Source organism: Pinus tabuliformis, chromosome 3_2, assembly GCF_031772625.1.
Source record: "Pinus tabuliformis cultivar Carrire ecotype Pingquan chromosome 3_2, CPIR1, whole genome shotgun sequence".
Classification (NCBI taxonomy): Eukaryota; Viridiplantae; Streptophyta; class Pinopsida; order Pinales; family Pinaceae; genus Pinus; species Pinus tabuliformis.
Genome location: NC_142302.1, coordinates 362081499 through 362102102, shown reverse-complemented (window position 1 = coordinate 362102102; position 20604 = coordinate 362081499). Strand labels below are relative to the sequence as shown.

The following is a 20604-nucleotide window of genomic DNA, read 5'->3' as shown; positions in this document are numbered from 1 at the left end:
ATGGAGGTAGGATAGGGATCTGAAGTGGCCCAGGGACTAGTGGATGGAGTGGTGAGGAGGTGTAGATGGCTAAATTGGCTCAAAGAAGGCTGAAACAATGATTGCACAAAAAGGTAGGGTTACGTGGGCAAGAGGATAGATGTGAGAGAAGGAACCTAGCTAAGAGATGGAGCAGATGGCTCTGATGAAGATTAGGTGGATGAAAAAGTGGTAGAGATGCTCTGCACCGTATACATTCAACTGAATCAACAAAGTCTTGCAAGGAATCAAAGTCCTAGCTAATCTAATCTAACTAACAATAAAGTGAATGAACAACAGCTTTATTTGAAAGAGAACCATGTATATCAACTAGGAAATGGAACATTTCAAAGATCTGAACACATAACCAACTTCTGCAAATGAAAACAATACACTAAGGATTGCATGGTAAAGCAAACTAGTGTTTTTGTTTGGGACAACATGGTTACTTCAATTCCAACCCCTAATCCAATAAGGAAGAGGTGAAACCAAAAGTGTTTGTTGACCCTTTTTGGAGCCTTTTTCCTATTATTATCCTACCACTCTATTCTAAAAATCTGAAGCATTCTATTCATAAACAATGACCTAGTTAATCCACACAACTTAATCTGCCTAACAGAAATACGTTTCCAAATGCACAAAAGGAAAACAATGATGCTTAAAGGAAAGATGACAGTACATAAAGGAGGCCCTAGGCTCTCAGGTTGGGCCCAACCCTGATAGCTATGGCTCCTATAGAAAACTAAGAGTTGATATGAAATAGGACTGCTTATCATTATCAAAAAATAGTCATTAGTCAAGAGTTATGCCAAAATGGCTACAAGAAAACGAGCTAAAGCTAACAGCACTGTAGTGAAAAAATATGCAATGGTTTTAAAAATTCCCTTACGAAGGTTGAGGCCTTATCATTTATACACCACGAGGGCCCTAGCAGGCCTCCTAAATCTGGGGGACTTGGCTGTCCAACTATTAGTAGACAGTCCCTTTTCCAAAATCTGCTTGGCTGCCTTCAAGATCCGGTTTTTGGTGGCCTGTGAGCTCGGAGTTTGGGGGTGAAGATCCCGAAGAAGGGCTATTTAATGTCATAGACAACCCCCTTACAAATCCTCACCTCAAGCTTGGTTGTCTTCTAGCCCACGATTGCTCGGTTTTGCTCCAACATGTGTCAAAAAAACCTGAAATAAGCATGTGTTAGCCACCTAGGAAGAGTGACCACCCTTATTCGTACAAATGACATAAACATACTAAAAAATAATGCATAAGCTATGAAAAATGGAGGATTGAACAAGGACTGAACAAGGATAATTAGGCAAAATGAGCCCAATAGGTTATCCAATTTGAGGGCTCATCAGAGCCCCTTTAACTTAAGGTTTTAGGTACTTTTGCCTTTACTTATGGGAAATTAGTAAACTTTAGGGTAAAGTGAATGGGGAAATTAATCACTTGACTTTGTAAATGTTCCATTGTCATCCATACTTTTAGCAACTTGATGATGAAGGTAAATGATATGATTTCATCCAATAAATCACCATAATTCTTTCACCATCCAACTACTTACCCATCTACTCATCCTACCATTTTTTCTACTCTTTATTAGGGTGCACTTAAGCTGAAAAACCCTTATCAAAATTTGTTTCTTTTATTTTACAATAGAAATCTATTTAAGTCTATCCTTATTACATCCAATGGCTCAGATTAAACAATTAAGCTCCTTTTATTAACACTACCTATCTACTTATCTGCTAAGATTAAACAATTTGGTCAAATTTTATTCTCTATCTCCAAGCATGAAATTCAAAACATGGAATAACCAAGATTAAACTATTTGGTTACCATGGATTGTGGCATAAATAACAAGTTGCACACAATCATTATTACACAGAAAAATAAATAGCAGTGGCATTTGGACTTGCACACTTTCATGGTATTTTTCTTTCTTGGGGTTCATTTTTTCATCTTTTTTGACCTTTTTTAATCTTTTGTCCCTTGATTTTTCTTTTGGGACATACCCTCTTTATATTTTTAAAATTTTTTTGATTTTTTGAATATGGAAAACATTTGTAGAAAGCAAAGGTATGTACATATTACAGATTTTACCTTAGCCATTCAAAAAATATGATACCTATTGGTATAGGAACATAACAGTGGCTCCACTTGGGGATGGCATTTCCTGGTGAAATGTCAAGAACTAGTAGATCAATGGCCTTCTGAATTACTGTGTTTTTACTTTGCAACTTTTCCCTTTTACTTTGTTGCTTTATTGATACTTATGATAGTAAACTTTTGAAGCTTAGGGCCTTCTCTTCGGGCTTCAACTCCAAAATTTACCATCCAATCCACACTAAACTTTGTGAAGGATATATTATGTACAAGTGATTAGTGAAATCAGTGACTAGGATCTATATAGTGCTTAAGCATCCGACCATTGACTGGTCCTCCTTCTACTTCTACACCATCCAATTCTTTGAGGAAATAAGCATTGTTACCTCTGAAAGCATAAATAATGTAAGGGCCTTTCCATAGGAAGTCAAACTTCCCATGTTTACCTTTATCCTCCCTTCTTGAGTCCCATTTCAAAACTTTATCTCCTAGATAGAAATCTTCTACCTTGGTTCTTTTGTCAAAAGATTTCTTAATTCTTTCCTGCACAATCTGGGATCTGATATACACCTCCTCCCTAGTTTGTTGCAAGTGAATTGTCTGATTGATCCTCCTTTGAATATCATTTGGCTCAACCTATGCTTCTTGGAGTAATTTCATCACTAGGGTTCCCAAAGAAGATGGGAAGACAACCTCCATTCCATAGACTAGCTAATAAGGACCAGTGCCAATGGATTTCTTTGTGGTTAGCCTGTCTTCCCACAAGGCATTTACTAGTTTCTTATTCCAGGTTTTCTTGTTATCTTCCAACAGTTTTTTGATGATATTCATTAAGCTCTTATTGGAAGACTCTGCAAGTCCATTTCCTTCGAGATAGTAGGTTATGGAGTGACCAAGGGTTATGTGATATTTGTTGTAGAAATCAATCATCCTTTTTTATTTAAAGGTTGTTGCATTGTCTGTGATAATTTTGTTGGGGCAACCGAATCTGGACAAAATGTTGGCCTCAAGGAAACCTATTATGACAGTATCAGTGGCTTGTCTTGAGGGCATGGCTTCTATCCACTTTGTAAAATAATCTGTGGCAGTTAAGATCCATCTATGTTGGGCAGAGGAAGGGGGATGAATTTCACCAATGACGTCAAGATCCCACTGTTCAAATGGTGTTTCAGTAAATATAGGTTTCGAAGGTAATGGCAGTAGTTTTCTTTTTCCTTCAAAAATCTGACATTTGTGGCATGAGGTTACAAACTTATTTACATCAGCAAATAGAGTAGGCTAGTAAAAACCAGCCCTTAGAATCTTATTAGTTGTTGTCTTCCAATAAAGATGTCCCCCACAATCACCTACATGAAACTCTTGCAATATTTTGTAAGATTCTTCTTTTAACAAACAATTTAAGAGGGTGCCTTCATGATTTTTCCAAAATAAAGCATTGTCAATTACGCAAAACTTCAAAGATTTCATTTTTAAGAACCTACTTTTAGTCCTGGATAACTCTGGAGGAGCTTGAAGATTTTGTAAAATGTATATTATGTCAGCATACCATGGTGAATCTGTAAAGGCTTGGTTGATCTGTGGAGTCGCCATCTCCTCTTCGTTATCCAATTCTGCAATGAATTTTATGTCTAGGGCCTGGTAGTTTGATTCAGCCATGAGCTTGGCTAAACCTTGGCCTTTGATCAATTTTGTAGGTTTAATTTCTAAATCATACTCTAATATTATAGCTATCCACTTCCCTCTTTTTCCATCAGGTCCATCTTGTGTTAGAATGTCTTTGACTACAACATTGGGAACATAAGCCACTATATGAGAGTACAAGATATAAACTCTGAAATCTTTAATAGCTTTAACTAGAGAAAAAACCTACTTTTCCATTATATTATACTTTAAAGGTGCATCTCTTAGGGTTTTACTGAAGAAGGCTATTGGTTGTTCGAAACCCTAATCATTTTTCTGCGGTAGGACTGTAACAATTGTGTGTTCTGAAGCAAAAGAAAATATGATGAATTCCCTATCAAACATTGGACTGATGAGAATTGGTGTCTGTGTTAGGGCCAACTTTATATCTTCAAATGACTTTTTAGCCTCTAGAGTTCATTTAATGGTTGAATATTTCTTTAACATGTTATTCAGTAATCTAATTAACTCATCTAAATTAGAAACAAATCTCCTCAAAAATTTTATTTTGCCTAAAAATTCTTGAAGTTCTTTGATGTTCCTAGGATGTGGTATCTCTAAAATGGCTCAATTCTTGTTGGGTAAATTTGAATACCATCTTTGGAGATAATGTGGCCTAGCAATTTCCCTTCTTCCAACCCAAATAAAGACTTTTTAGGATTCAGAGAAATCCCATACTTCCTACACTTAGTAAAGACCTACCTAAGATGATCCAGGTGTTGCTGATCTGATTTAGAGAATATTGTGATATCATCTAGGTAGATTACCAAGAAGTCATGGATTTCCTTAGCAAAGGTTATGTCCATTTCTCTTTGAAAGGTGGCCCCTGCATTGTTTAACCTAAATGGCATCTTCACATACATGAAAGTGCCCCATGGTGTAGTGAATGCAGTTTTTGCCTGATCATCTAGGTGGACTAGGATTTGGTTATAACCAGAGAACCCATTAGTAGTGAGATTCTGGTGGAACCTACTACCCTCTGTAATATGTGATCCATTTTAGGAAGAGGATAGTTATCTTTAAGTGAAACTTTATTTAAATTCCTAAGGTCAACACACAGTCTAATTTTGCCAATTTTCTTTCTAGTAGGTACCAAATTAGAAACCCAATCTGAGAGTCTAATTGGTGCAATAATATTGGCTTCATACATTCTTTTGATCTCTTTTTCAATAGAAGGCAGTAGAACATGGTTAATCCTTCTGAGCTTCTGTCTAAAAGGATTTTAGTTTTCCTTTAATGGAATGGTGTGTTGTATTATGCTGGTATCATAGGATTTCAGGCCCTCATAATTCCAGGCAAAAACATCTTGGAATTCCTTTAACAGTTCTATATATTTCACTTTTTCATTGAGAGGTAATGTTTTTGAAAGTTTTATTAGCTTGGGATCCTCTTCAGAACCTATGTTAAATTCCTCAATGTCTAATTTCAAGGGTTCCATTTTAGGATTTTTAGGAATATCATTTGAATCAAATAAGTCCTCCAAAGGAGTTAATCCCTTGGGTAAAAAATTATCTTTAAGATTAATGACTTCAAATTCTTCATCAATTGCTTCATCAATTTCCATTTGTTTTAGATTTCGAATATCTGATTTTATAAACTTTGTGGGATGAAATCTATCTATTTGATCATCTTCTACTTTGTTAATTCCTACTTCATCAGTGTAATCAAAATCTAATGCTATGTCTGTGTCTATGTTGCTATTTACAAATTCCTCATCTAAAGTCAAAAAATTGTTAATTTGTTGATCATTCTCAAATACTTGCCAGTTCTTTAAGTTGTCAGGAATGGCAGGTCTATGCCTAACCTCAGCAGTGTACTGATGGTTGGGCTGAAATGGCAACTTGCAAGTACTAGCAAACATGGCTAAACTGTGAGCTTGCATATTGTGTTTTCTTGGAATAACAACAAGCTTGGTTTCTAAAAAAGTGTTAATTATTTCTATAGTTGTACCTCTATAAAATCCTAACCTAGGATCCCTAGTGATATAAAAAACATTAATTTGTTTGATTACCAACTCAGAATCTCCCATAATAGAGACTCTTATGGCTCCTAACCTTTTGACTAGTTTCAGACCTAACAGAAGTGCTTCATATTCGGCCATGTTGTTTGTACATTTAAAGTTCAATCTGTAGGCATGACCTTCTGCATGATCATTTTCTAAGTTGTAAATCCATACACCTACTCCTACACCTAGTTTGTTGACTGACCCATCAAATTCAAGATGCCAAAGAATTTCATGCTCATAATTTTCACTATTTGGGGAAATGAAATCTTTCTTGACTAAGGTATCTAGGTCATCTTTGTTATTTGAAACCTCATGAATTTGGACATTTTGATTTTATTTTAATACTGCAATTTCTTCTGGTTCTGCTATTATGCTGCTTGAAGTGTCTTCTTGATTAGTTTCAGCGTTGTAAAGTATGAAAGAATCAATATCAGAATGTACTGAATATATAGGAAAGTTTTGAGGCTTCTCCTATGTACTCACTACATACTTCATCAGAGTCTCTCTATACAGTTTCTTGGGATGTCCAAAGACTGATATGGTAGCATATGACATGTTAGGTTGCAGAGATCCCTGGAGTTTAGCACCCCAAGATCTAGACAACGTCATACCATACTTAGGTGGTATATCAGCAACAACTATGTCCATAAGTATGCTCTTAACTTGGCTTGAATCAAAGGAAAACAAATCCTTGTAAGGCCTGGTGATATCGAAGTTTAGCTTTTCCATAACAGCCTTAGGCATAAGATTGTGTGAAGCCCCAGAGTCAAGCATGGAACTATGTAGGATTTTATCGTGGATGTTAAGGCTGATATAGAAGGGTGGTATCCCTCCTTCAACTGGCTTTCCATTAACATCAGGTCTGAAAATTAACTCAAGTTGATCATCAAATAGATTTACAGAGTCTTCATTCTCAATGAAGTTTAGAGATTTACTTATTTGAGATCTGTAAGTTTCATGTTTAACCAATTCTATCAGAGGCACTGAGATTTTGAGTTTGGCTACCTCCGCTCCCAAATTGAAAGGTAGAGGGGTTTTATCTGTTTGAACATTTGAAATCTTAGCACCAAGTTTCTGAGTAGTCTACTCTTCTTATTCATTGTTTGGAGTGTTTTAAATTGGATTTCCTAATATAATTTTTGGAGGTTGTTCCACTGTTCCCTTAAGGGGGACCAAAGTGGAAAGTTGCTCGTTAGAAGGTTGGTTATTGGTTACATCTTCAATGGTGAGACTGGGAGGGTTTTGATGTGGTCTAGAAAGGATTTGTGGGGTTTTTGTAACTTGAGGATTCTGATTCGCAGCTTTTACTTTCTTAGGTTGATTAGGAACTACTTTCTTGTTCTGATTTGGAACATCAGTGTTCTTCTTGCTTCTCAAATTGTATTGTTTATGCACTTTGAAAATAGAAAAGTCATACCCTTGCTTATAGTCGAAAGATTCTCCAGTTTGAGTTTGTAAATGTTGAAGCATGTATAATTCTTGATCATCCTGAGTTAGAAAAACAGTTTCTTCATCATCTAACCCCATTAGGTTGATTTGGGTGTCTATCTCAGGGTCTTCTTGGTGAGAAGTTTCAGTATAATTTTCTTGGAAAGGTGGTCTAATGTTCTGATCAGGCCTGTTTTTACTAGTGTTTTGGTTCTAGTTTTTCATAAAGTTTGGATTCCTTACTAGATTAGCCTGTTGGTTATCCCAGTGAGGTTTTCTTTCAATGACTTCTATCCTATCCATCAATCTTTACATTTCCTTAGCTAAAGAATCCATTTATTGATCAAAGGGTGAAGTTTCATCTTTCAGAGGTGTTCTTCTCTCATTTCTAATTCTAGCCCTTTTGGATAGCAGATTAGCTTCTACACTAATTGCTACACTTTGCATATCTTCAAGTGTAGGGGGGTTCCTTTCTCTAAGTTGAAAAGCCATATTTGTGTCAAATACGTCTGGAAACTTAATCGGGGCTAAGCCAGGTGGAGGCCTAGGGTCAAGTGAGATTGCATTATATACATTGTTAAACCTAGTACAGTAGTCTTGAACAGTTTTGTTTGGTCCCCTTTTAAGGTTTTCATATTCAGAAAGAATTTGAAGGGGGTTCTTTTTCTTCTCCCACCTATTTAAAAATTGTTGGTAAAGAACTTCTAAACTATCTATACTCTGAGGAGGCAAAGATCTAAACCATGTTCTCACTTCTCCAGCTAGAGTTTGGACAAAGATTCTCATTTGAACATCTCCTATGTCAATCTCATGCAGTTCAAAATAATCTGTCATTTTCTTTGTGTGTTGTTGTGTTGTGTAAGTTCCAGTGCCATCAAATAAGGTAATTTTACTCTGATAATCTACTGGTAAGGAACCTTGAGGAGTAGACATCAAAAGGGGGGAATATCTGAGTGCCATAGCTCTAAGTTGGATAGGATTGAGAACAGGAGTTAGGGTGACAGGAGCATTTGGGACAACAAGGGGAGTTGGGGTAACAGAGGTAATGGGTATTTGAGGGGTAGCGATGGGCTGATGGGGGAGTGAAGGTATCAATGGAGATGAGGGATGATCTTCATAGGTGTGGGGAAATGATGGTGAGATAAAATACGTTGAAGTTGTTTTAGAAAGTTCAGGGATTCTATTAGTGATAAGGGATGACTGAGGGGAGTTCAAGAGGTACTGATCAACTGACAAGTTGACTCCTTGGACTTCAAGTTCTCTTGTGAATTCTGGATCTAGGACTGTGTCCACAAGTTCACTCTCAGACTTGGTTCTAACCAGAGAAAGGTCAAAATACTCATCAAAATGGATGTCTTTAATGAATAACCACTCAGCAGGGCATGAATTGGAACTAAAAACAGGTCTATGGCTTACTGAACTTTCTTGCCTTCTAATTATTCTCGGAATAAGCTTGGGATTTTAAAATACAGGCGGAGGATTTGGATCAGGGTTGGCCCTGGTATAGTGAGTTCTCCCTAAAGCAAGATTTCTAGCTTTTTATGATTATTTTTCTTTTTATAAACTTTTTAAAATAACTTCGAATAACCCTTTAAGAGGCTTAAAAATAAAAATTCGAATTTCTCAAAGGCTTATTAAGACTGAGGGTTTTGAATCCCCAGTATGGTTGCCACTATGTTATCACTCAGATTTTTTCCTTAGAAGTTATCAAAGAAGGAATAGTCTGAGGTAACCACAAACCTAATCTTTTAGACTTGGGTTCTAGCCAACCTAAGCCTAGAGAGGGCTCTCTCTTTATAAATTAACTTTGTTTTGAATAAGATTTTAGGCTAGTTCTTAATGTTCATGATTGTTTGTTTTGATTGGGTAGTGGAATTAAGAAAAAAGATGGGCAGAGCAAGTATTCAGGCCATTAGGCTATGGAGTCAATCAAGAAAGGCTTAACTAGATTTGATCTATCATTAAGGTAAGAGTCCACAGGGCAGGCTAGCACAGCAAAATCAAATCTATAGGTTTAAATGGATGGAGTAGTCCTAACCAAGGCAAAGGGCAATGAAGAATCCTTAATTGAGATTAAGATGAAGAAGGGAAGGATGATCAGTAGCAAAGTGCAATGAATAATCCTTTACTATGGACCAAAGGGGGGGTAAACTATGGAAGTAAGGGAGAAATTAAGAATTCACAGACCAAGGTAGTTTAGTAGAAAACATAAAGAAAGAAAACAATTAAAACAAAGAGCACTTAAGCTAATTCTGATGATATCATTCCTTATTTTCTTTACAAATTTAATAAGAAACACATATGAATTTTCATAACATGAAGAGAATACAATATTTAAACACGAAAAGATGATACTTATTTGTTCACACTGTGCACAAGAATCCAGTGAAATGTCCTTAGCTTTATTTCATTTCCAGCAAAACCATTCCAGACATGAGTACAATAACTCCTTGGGTCAAAAATAAATTGTCTACAGAAATGTATTTTAATCCACCCTAATTACTTCAATTTGTGAAGTATTTATACAAAAATTGGTACAAAATATCTCACAACCATATGAGAATTATTCTAGGAAACAAAAAATATCTTCAACACGAAGATAGAGACAGATGGAGAACTATCTTCTAGCTGCCCCTTTTATTGTGACTATGTTGGCTGTTGTAACTCAGATTTGGTTCTTTCAGTTGCTTTGTAGTTATGTGCTGGAATCACTTTCTATCTTCTACCTACTGATACTCTTTACTTGTTCTACTTTGAACCTGTATTACCTATTTTACCTGGCAGGCATGTTTTACCATGTATATTTGCTGTAGTAAATTATAGTAAATCAGTCAAATTTGTCCACCATTCACTGTCAGGTAATTTCATCCTTATCATTTTCTTGTAAACCTCATCAGCTTCTGTGTGCTTGGCAAAGTTTGGTTTACTTGTGAACAGTGCTTGACTTCATGCTCTAGTAGAACAGATTCTCAAGACCATCATATAACACCTTTCTAGTGGGAAAAGATTTCACCCCTGAAGTACTAGCTTGGCTTCTAGCCAGCTTGTTTAACTTTTCATTGTAATCTTCCTAGGTCATCAGTTTTTCATTTATTACCATAGGATTGGGAAGTCCTTTTTCTCTTAAGATGCCATACTTTAGCATAAAGTTGTCAATGTCTGCTTGGATGCTCTAACATCTTTTCTCCACATTGAGCATTAGGTTCCTTTTGGTGAGAACCTTTTTGATTTCTATGATTGTTACTGTTCTGTCTTCTGTTTCCAGTTCATCAAGATGATATCTATTTTTGCTGTTCAAAAATGTGATTAACTGATTGGCTTCTTCAAGTTTATTTCCCAATTCCTCCACTATCTTGTGGATTGCTTCTGTAGCCATTTTGAATAATTCAGTTTGTTCAAAAATAATCTGAATAAAAGGCCAAACATCATTGATGGAATCAATGATGTTAGCCCAAAAAAATTCTTTCATATCTCCCAATGGATTTTGTAATGTTAAGTCCCTTTCAAGGGTTTTTATCCTCTCTACCATTCTTTGGTTCTTCAAAGCTTCTTCCTTCTGTTGTATTTGTGAAAGTTTACAATTGGTCTCTAAACTTGACACTTGTTCTCTGAGTTTCTTAAGCCCAACGGCCTGGATACTCATTTCTTCCATGGTCTTGACTACAGTCTTCTCTGTTGGTGTCTCTATGCTAGTTGATGTAGATGTTCCTGCCAAAGTACCTGTTACTGGCAACGCTGTAACTAGTGGAAGTGTAGGTGCCAAGGTAGCTGCCAAGGTGGAGGGTACTGCTGTGGAAACTGTAGGGATTACAGTCTGAGGAGTGGTGGCCAACTCACTCTATTTGGACTGTATCAAATTATCCAATTCTTTCTCTATTTCCTTTAACTGTTCATTAAGCTTTAGGACCAAGTCCATAAGCTCTTCCTCCATTTTAGTTTCCATTACTTCGGCTGTCTGAGGATGATGAAGAGGAGGAATCTTGAGCTGCTTTTTCAGTGCAGATATGTCGTCATTTTTCTTCTTGATAAGCTTCTTTGCAGTGTTCACATCCTCGGGATCATGTCCCAGCTCTATGACCAAGTCCTCTAAGGACTTTATCCTGGTGTCTTTGGCATGTGAAGAGGCCTTCTCCAACTGGAATTGTGCTGACATGTTATTCAGTGAATTCTGAAGTTGGTGGGCTGCTATTGCCTTGTTGGTCAAAGTGGAGTAGACCATTTCACCAGTTTTCTTATGTAATTCAATTTTGTCAATAGGATGGATATCCTTTGCCAATACTTCAAAATCTATTTTTAGGTAATCTGCCATTGATTTAGGTTGTTGTGTGGTTGGCTTCAAAAAACTCATCTGCATTTTCCCTTCTTTTATGTCAAAGGCTGACATTAGCCTTGTTTGGTTTGTTGGAGCCATCTTCAGATAATGTGCATAACTTTGCACCTTTAGCCTTTCATTCCTTGCTTTGATTTCCTTGTATTTTTCCTTGATATCTAGGCTCTGTCCAGTAGGAGCCCTGAAGGAGGACACTTCCACACTCTGTTTCCTTTCCAACATTTGAGCTTGTGAGGTGGAAGGTTCTTGTGTCCCTCCTGAAGGAGTGGTATGCATGCTTTCTATCCTTTCTTCTCCTGAAGTTCCCATTGTTTCGTTAGTGTATTCCTACTCTGAAAATGGATTCAATCTCCGCCTTTTAGCATAGGTTTGTGCAGTAGGTCTACTGGAAGGAGTGGCCTCCTCTCTGTCTCTTTTGGGGTTCCTTTCCTCATTTAGAGGAGTCTGCAAAATTGGTTGACTACTCATGATTTGTTGAGGTTGAGCAAGTTCCTCTGAAATCTCAGGCTGTTCTGATGGCCTTGGTTGTCCTGATGGCCCTGCTTCTGTTATCTACCCATTGTGTCCCTGTGATTGTCTCTGAGATTGAGACTCTTCTGGCACCTGTACAAATGAATCCTCATCAAGTCTTCCATCTATATAAATGAAAACATTATTTACAGTAGTCTCTGCGCTACCCCGGTCTACCAATGTTTTTTCCACCCATTCAAGCTGATTTGCATACTGCTCAATTTCAGGGATTCTATGATAGATGTTAGGAGATAATTTATTATTTTGTCTCCTATTACAAATGAAGTCTAAGGGATCATAATTCCATATAAAACTCTGTTTTAGTTTCAACCTTTGAAGGATTTCATTTGCTTCCTTTCCTGCTTCCCTACTGTTACAAATAAATGGGCCCAACTGATATTTTATTCTAAGTTGGGCTTTCTTCTTGGCTTTCACAAAATGCACCTCATATGAATTGATCATTTGCCTGTAGTACTCCAGAGAAAACAATCTCATGGGGAGGTATCTAGGCAGCTTGTAGGGAGCCAGCTCACATCCATAGATTCTGATTTCAGTGTGGTTTTGGTACAAGTACCAATCCCCCACTTTATACTACTTAGACAATTGTAGGACCCTCCTAATGTCTGCACTAATTCTTGGGGGAGGGCTTCCTAGCAGCATAGTTGTCATAGGATACACAAAGAGGTCTATGAAATCAGTATAAGAGTATTGAGAGTCAAATTGGTGGATTAATGAAGTCCAAAAGATCACTGATCTGGGGTTACCTCTGGTATCAAGCTTTTGGAGGGTGATTGGAAATCTATCAGCTTGATAATACAAGAATAAATGATATAAAACTGAGGATTATTTAAACACTCTTTCATTTTCAAATCTCATGAATTGATCATGCATTTTGTCATCAATAAACTTAGCATAGTCAAACATGATGGCTGGTCGTTGGATAGAAGATTAGATGGACATGAACGATATTATGATTTCATCAACAAATTCACTTGTGGTGTAGCCTAGCACACTGGATATCATGTCTATGATATCTCGGTCAAGGTTGGAGAATATAGTCCATAGATAAGGGGGAGAGTCCTTTGGGGTGTACTTTTCTTCTATGATAAAGGTCTGGTATAACTAAGAAATTCTTATTGAAGTGAGTGTAGGGTATTTGCTCAGCATATCTCCAATGGAAAGAGGATTCAGAATTTTGCTTGGTTCTAATTGTAGCATTTGGTAAATGGATTCAACAGTGATAGTAAACATAACAGACTGGTCAGGGGTTCTCACTACCCTTTGGATAGGATCATAATTCAAGTGGCAATAATGTACAATCTCTAGAAATATATGAACTCTGGGGAACTGGTACTTGGGTAAACCTGATTCCCAAAGTCTAATGGAGTCTGCTTGGTTCAAGTACTAGTCTCTGTACTTGCAGAGAAGTTTTAAAGGGGATTTTGAGACAGAGGTATATTTAATCTGGAAATCTTTGTCTGCAAGTGGGAGATGGTATAAATCTTTGTGAGGAGTTGTAATGGGCATGATATTCAATGCAATTGGGGTGTCCATCCTTGGTTCTTATGGATTCAAGGACAGGGGAAAAGGGTTTCAGAGAAATTGGGATGAACTGGTTTGTTTCAGGGTGTTTGAGAGTCACCAGGAAACTTATCTAACTAAATTACTTAGTATTTAAAACAATTTAGTTCAAGCTTGGCAAGAAAATAGGGTTTCTCGATGAAATTGTGTTAAATCCCTGGTTTCGACTATTAAACGAAGTAATGGCGATTGTGCACTATTTTCATGAAGCGCACGGGTCTGCAAGGTGGTCTGGAGTTCAACAGCTTTGGCAAGTTGGCGGTTGATAGCAGGTTGACAGTTGAACGTACTCTGCTTTGCATGGAAGTCAGAATGTTCTTTTCACGATAAAATGAAAAAATTATAAGTTTTTTGGTTTTATGCATAAAGTCAATGACTTTGGTGGGTACATCGGGAAAATGACAGTTGGCGCCAATGGGGGATGTGACATTTTGGCATGTAGCGGTGGTGGTAAGCGGAATCCATTGCACCACTTTTTGGGATTAGTGGTTTTGGTGGGAGGTCGCCCGATGCCATTCATCGGGCACCACGTAGCAGCAGGGTGAATAGTGAAACTGCTCACATCGGGCAGGTAAAGGTCGGCCTTCGGAGGCCACCCTATATGAGTGTCGGTCATTGGATCTGAAGGAGTCAGATCGCACGATGATCGGGAGATGATTTTATCAGAGGTTTAATGGAGGGGTCCGACGGGGTTGTAATGAGCGGAAAGGTTAATTAACTATGGATTAGGGAGGCTTAATGACGTCGGGTGTGATTTTATTGGCGGGGACAGATTTAATTAATCACTGATTGACTAATTACTATTTTTATTCGGCGGAGGATTATGGTTCTTAATTGGTCGTTGATCGACTAATTAATCCATTTAATTAATTTATTAATAAGTTTTGTGTTTCAAACCTTGGGGGTGAGATATTTATGATATGGGATTTAATATAATATACGGGGAAGGGTTCATTGTCAGGAGTTAATAACTATAATTAAGATCAAAGGTTAATATGAAATGAAAGTGGAAAATTGATTTTTGCGTTAAGTATAATGTGTTTTACATTTATTTACATATTTTCATTTGCACATTATAACTTAGGCTAAATGCTTTTTGTGGGTTTTTGTGGAAAAGGGGGTTTTGTATAGGGGTAATAACTTTCCCTAGGTGAATGGTGATTTCACCTTAGGGAAAGGGATTTTTTAGATGAAATGAATGAAATATGGAGGGGTGAATGTTGGGAAGGGGGTTTTAGTACTTAGACCCTATAAGTTATTGGGCCAAGGGTCTGGTCCCTCCAGAAGTCAGAGAAATGCTCTGAGACCCTTTATCTTAAGGTTTTAGGTACTTTTGCCTTTACTTATGGGAAATTAGTAAACTTTAGGGTAAAGTGAATGGGGAAATTAATCACTTGACTTTGTAAATGTTTCATTGTCATCCATACTTTTAGCAACTTGATGATGAAAGTAAATGATATGGTTTTAGCCAATCAATCACCATAATTCTGCAACCATCCAACTACTTACCTATCTATTCATCCTACCATTTTTTCTACTCTTTATTAAGGTGCACTTAAGCTGGCAAATCCTTATCAAAACATTTTTCTTTTATTTTACAACAGAAATCTATCTAAGTCTATCCTTATTACATCCAAGGGCTCAGATTAAACAATTGAGCTCCTTTTATTAACACTACCTATCTACTTATCTACCAAGATTAAACAGTTTGGTCAGATTTTATTCTCTATCTCTAAGCATGAAATTCAAAACATGGAATAACCAAGATAAAACTATTTGGTTACCATGGATTGTGGCATAAATAACAAGTTGCACACAATCATTATTATGCAGAAAAATAAATAGTAGTGGCATTTGGACTTGCACACTTTCATGGTCTTTTTCTTTCTCCGGGTTCATTTTTTCATCTTTTTTTGACCTTTTTTAATCTTTTTGTCCCTTGAATTTTCTTTTGGGACATACCCTCTTTACATTTTTAAAATTTTTTCTTTTATTTTTTAAATATGGAAAACATTTGCAGAAAGCAAAGGTATGTACATATTACAGATTTGACCTTAGCCATTCAAAAATTTTGACACCTATTGGTATTGGAACATAAAAAAATGTACAAGATTAGAAGCATCGTATCAAAGGGAGATTTTATCAAAATGGAAGCATAGTAGCAAGAAGACAACATGGTCCAATGAAGCCCACATGATCATCCAGGAATAGGTTATGTAGTTTTGTTTTTACATATACTTATGTAAGATCATCAACATGGTGGTTTCGATAGCTATCTGTGACCCTTTTTCATTGATTTCAATGGGGAAGAGATTGCAAACATTTATGTGCATTAACCAAGGAAGAATTTAAGTAGAGAGAGATTGTAGCCATTGACATTGACTAAGGAAGGCATTTTCTCAAGGGGTGTTTTTGATTTGTTGTCATCAATGACCATCAATGTCTTATGGTGTTTCGTTCAATGACAGAGGGGGATATTATTGCACATTGATTTTTCATTGATGACAACAGAAAGTAATTGGTGTCAAAGGGGATGTCTAAGGAAATATCTGTATGGTTCATGGTTCCTAAGGAAGAAACAAGACTCTTTATGAAGTAATATGATAGATAAATATCTTACAGGTTGTCATCAAGTGAATCTAAAGGTTCTTGTTGGGTAATTTAATTGATGGTCAAATTACTTCATTAATTGTCAACCAAGTTTAGTGTACTTGTGAATTGCATGTGCACAATATATGCTAGGAGTTCTATTTCTTATTTCAAAAGATGAAATTTAGTTAAATATAAATGGAACTAGATTAACTCCAAACATTTCTATGCACATGTTGTTTCCATCAAAATAACTATTTTAAAAGAAAATCAAACTTCAAGGTGAAACCAATTGAAAATTCTAACTATCAAACTGAATCAAAGCGTAATCTACTGCAATGAGAGTTAAAAATTACTCCACTTGAACTGAACTGGAAGATCTATTCTAATGGGAAGAATTGAAACTTTAATTCTACTTGCATAAAATTGAAATATTATTCTAAATGTTCTTTTAAATCAAAATATCTATTCTATGCAACGAAAGATGAAATATTAATCTAATTACTTCAGCAAAATATCAAACTAAAATGTAACTCTAAAGGATCATAGATGTGTGCAATTATGATTAGAATTTCTTTGTCCATTACTCATGAAATAGAGATAAAAATAATTAATTAAAATAAACTATGAAAAGGAAATATTTGTGTATTTTATGAGCGCTTGGCTTGTTCAAACTACTGAAGGTTAAACTAGAAATCGATAAACAAAATACCAATCAAAAACATTAACTAATTGCACTGAAGAAGAGACTATTCATGAAATAAGTTAATATTAACATAAACAAACATTAAACTATCTTACAAATCTCCAAGGGGCCATCCTATTGAGTGAAAGCACCAGACCATCTATCAAACTATTCACCCATTCATTGATCATGAAAGGAACAGAGTAATTTGCATTAAAAGTCAAAGTCTTCAATAGAAAATGATTACAAGTTAAAAAAGAGTAACGATGTTTATTACTTTTCCCCAAGGAATTTTATAATCCTCTGTTAAATCACAATTTTAAGAGTTATGGGTCGATAAGCAAGTTTTTACTTTGACAACTAAGAAATTAAATTTAAATCAGAATATTTCTTCTTGTGATTTGTTACTGGAAGAGAAAATCATGAGAATATTTTGATTTCACATATATAACTTATGATTCCAAATTATTCTCATTCAATTCCACACTTTCTTGATAATGCCATCATCCTCCTTCAAGCCCTGTGCACAATTAGAGTATTATAGCCGGAGTTAACTTCTGGTTTGACCATTAGATCTCTTGAACTGGGTGAATTTCCAAATCATTGTGATAGGTGGATCTCCATATGTCAATCATTTGTCATCTACCTATTTCCTTTATTCCTTCTCAATTATGCTAGAACCTGTCTAACCATGGATATAGCTGCAGAATATTTGGTTAGCTGTAGAATGAGTCTAGTTTGGTAGCTACAGGAATTTTTTGTTTAAATTTCATAAAGAAACAATATATTATAAACCATGAATAATTGATACCTTTTATGATTTTTGAGCATGTCTGAGGTGACCTTTCAACATGGAAACATAGAAAAAATATCATGAAAAGGATGGAAAGGAAAGTGAAAGGGTTATAAAAAAGAAGACAAATTATTCTAGACTTCAACATTTATTTAAGTTTTTAACATATTTATGATGTCCAAATGATCTTATAAACTATATGGTTTTGTAGGTATAGTCAATACCTTTCCAAAAGTATGTCCTACTCTGAAAATCCTCCTAGATGACAATTTATGGGTATTTGAAGTTTGGTATTAAGCGAAGGACCTAGAATATAGTGCAAAGACCCTTGACATCAATATTTTTTTAAATTGTTGTTATGTGGAATTTTCATGATTATGGAAAAAGGTGAATTACCTAGATCTAGTGGTCTGATATAGAATAACATAATAGAAAAAGTTTCGAGTTTTCCTTAGAGAAATTAGAAAATGTGAAAGAAGCCTACCTGGAATCTGGAGTAATCTTTCCTTTCCTCCCCACTTGTAAGCTCCAATTCTAGCTCCAATTGCTGTAATTAGAACCTATACATATAAGTAAAACAAGAAATGGAACCAAAACATCCACGTAGCATAATCTAAAATCTCTATTCAATGAGTCAACATGGCATTGAAGTCCATGAGTGAAAACATAACAAAAAAATATAGTGAAACAAGCTACTCTTTGTATTAACAAATATAGGAGAGACTTTACAACCATAAATAGAAACTCACTTTGTAGACGTCACCCTAAGTTGACTTGTCCTTCCTTTTCACAAAGAACACCTCAAAATCATCCCTAATGCATGAATATTGTGACTCCTTTAGGCTCAAAGAAGCAACATAAAGGAACTATCAATCTCCAAAAGCCAACCCTAATGTTGTGGAAGGCAGTAAATATATAGGGTAAGTGTGGTAGTTTAGTATTTACCATTCTATGCTTGAGATCCACATATGATGGGAAGATGAGATCAAGGCATAAGAGATATGGTCTCCAAGATAGTATCATATAGGAATTGGAGATCTCTATCTATGGTAAATAGTTAAAAATGACCTTGGAATCTTCTTAAATATGAAGCTTTCCTGAATTTATAGAATCAACACACTTGAAAAAGGTAGCATCATGTGTTGACAAGCATTGTTGATCACATATGCAACATGCACTGAACGCAGGTGGCCAAACATGCAATGTGTGTTGGGGCTAAAGACAATGTTTTCAGCAATTTGTCCCAGAAACTCAAACGTTTTGGAGAAGTGGAGCTTATGTCTTTGTGAAGAGATTATGAAAAAATGTTCAAGGATTTTGATTGATCCAATTCGTAGGCCTTTTGGGCTCATGTGACAAATTTAGGGCCTGTAACAATTGTGCCTCTTTCAGGTGGATCCATGGTTTATCATTTTTATCAACTGTGAATCTTTGACAAACATGCATGATATTTAACAATATTAAATGTTGTGCTACTCTCACAGATTAGATATATCTAACAATGGGGTGAAATGATTGAATGGTAGATATGGACCAGAGGTGCATGATGTTTATCCTCACCTATCGTCCCAACAAATGGATGACATACGACTACATTTCACATGATGTTGACATGGATTCCTTAGATGAATGACATGTCGCCCTTTTGCACAATCAGTGACATATTCAACATGACATGTCATTTGATAACGTTGATAGGATGATGTCATGTCATGGGTGTGTGACACATGGAAGGGACAAATGACAACTTTGGATTGGTGAAAAGCTAAAAATGAGTTACATATGGTACCACCCATTGTTGCCATATGGCATGATGACATGATGTGGATGAGTAGGGACCCCTACGACCCAATCATATGGTGCAAGCATATGGTTAAAGGAGCTAAGTCTCATTATCACTTAAACATTAAATTGAGGTCATATGGTCAATTTTGTGTATGTGACCTAAGGCACATTCTCCAGCCCATGGTCATCCCTATGGATTTTGGGACCTCAAGGAAACTTCATATACATGTGACATAAACCTCCACTAGACATAATAATGAAGAAATTAAGTCTTAAGGTTGAAATCAAAGGATAAGTCTTATATTTAAAGTTGGGTCACTCTCTCGTTTGGTTCCCTAACAATGCAAGTTTTGTCATTCCAGTTTCAATTTGTGTTCAAGGATATTTCTAAATCAAGTATTGGTTTCACTACCTCTATGGTGGACAAATGTTTTTCACACTTACAAGGTCATTAGACATAGAATAATTTGTTATCTTAGCAAAAGGTGTAGAAAAATATAACCAAGGCTTGATTGGGGCGATTGAAAATGTTGTTGGCATATATATATACATGTGACAGCATACAATTGGTAGGGTTGGGCACCACATGCAGTGATATGTGGATAAAGCATTGATGTTAAACACTGATACGTAGAGTAATTGTAATGCCATTTGAAGCCACATTAGACGTTGTTCCATGTCTATGACACTTTGAAAATCCACGAGAGTTTTCCAAGCCCTCCACTCATTGAGGTTGATCCTATCACAACAAAAGAAATGCAATAACATTGAATTGAAGGAAACACCCAAAAATGCAATTTATATTGAGTTCTAGTGGGGACCTTGAGGTCATGGGTTCAAACTCCTTCAATTGCCAGGTTTGGTTTGGAATCTATTTTATGTATATGTGTAGCCATCATGCCACACTATTAACAAATCATCAATGGGAATTATATAGATTTACCATTAGAGAAGAGAAATTATGTAGAAGCATGCCTAGAAAAGGGTTTGTTTTATAACTCTTAGTTTATTATATATTTTTATATGGTTTTTATGAGTTTCTAGGGTCAATATTGGTCTGAATTGGATTCCAAAAGAAGATGATATATTAGGGATTAGAG

General features: G+C 36.0%; 1 pseudogene; it reads left to right on the top strand.

Moving 5' to 3' along the window:
• LOC149180942 (transketolase, chloroplastic-like) overlaps window positions 1-20604 on the top strand; it is a 97506-nt pseudogene that overhangs the window by 24091 nt on the left and 52811 nt on the right.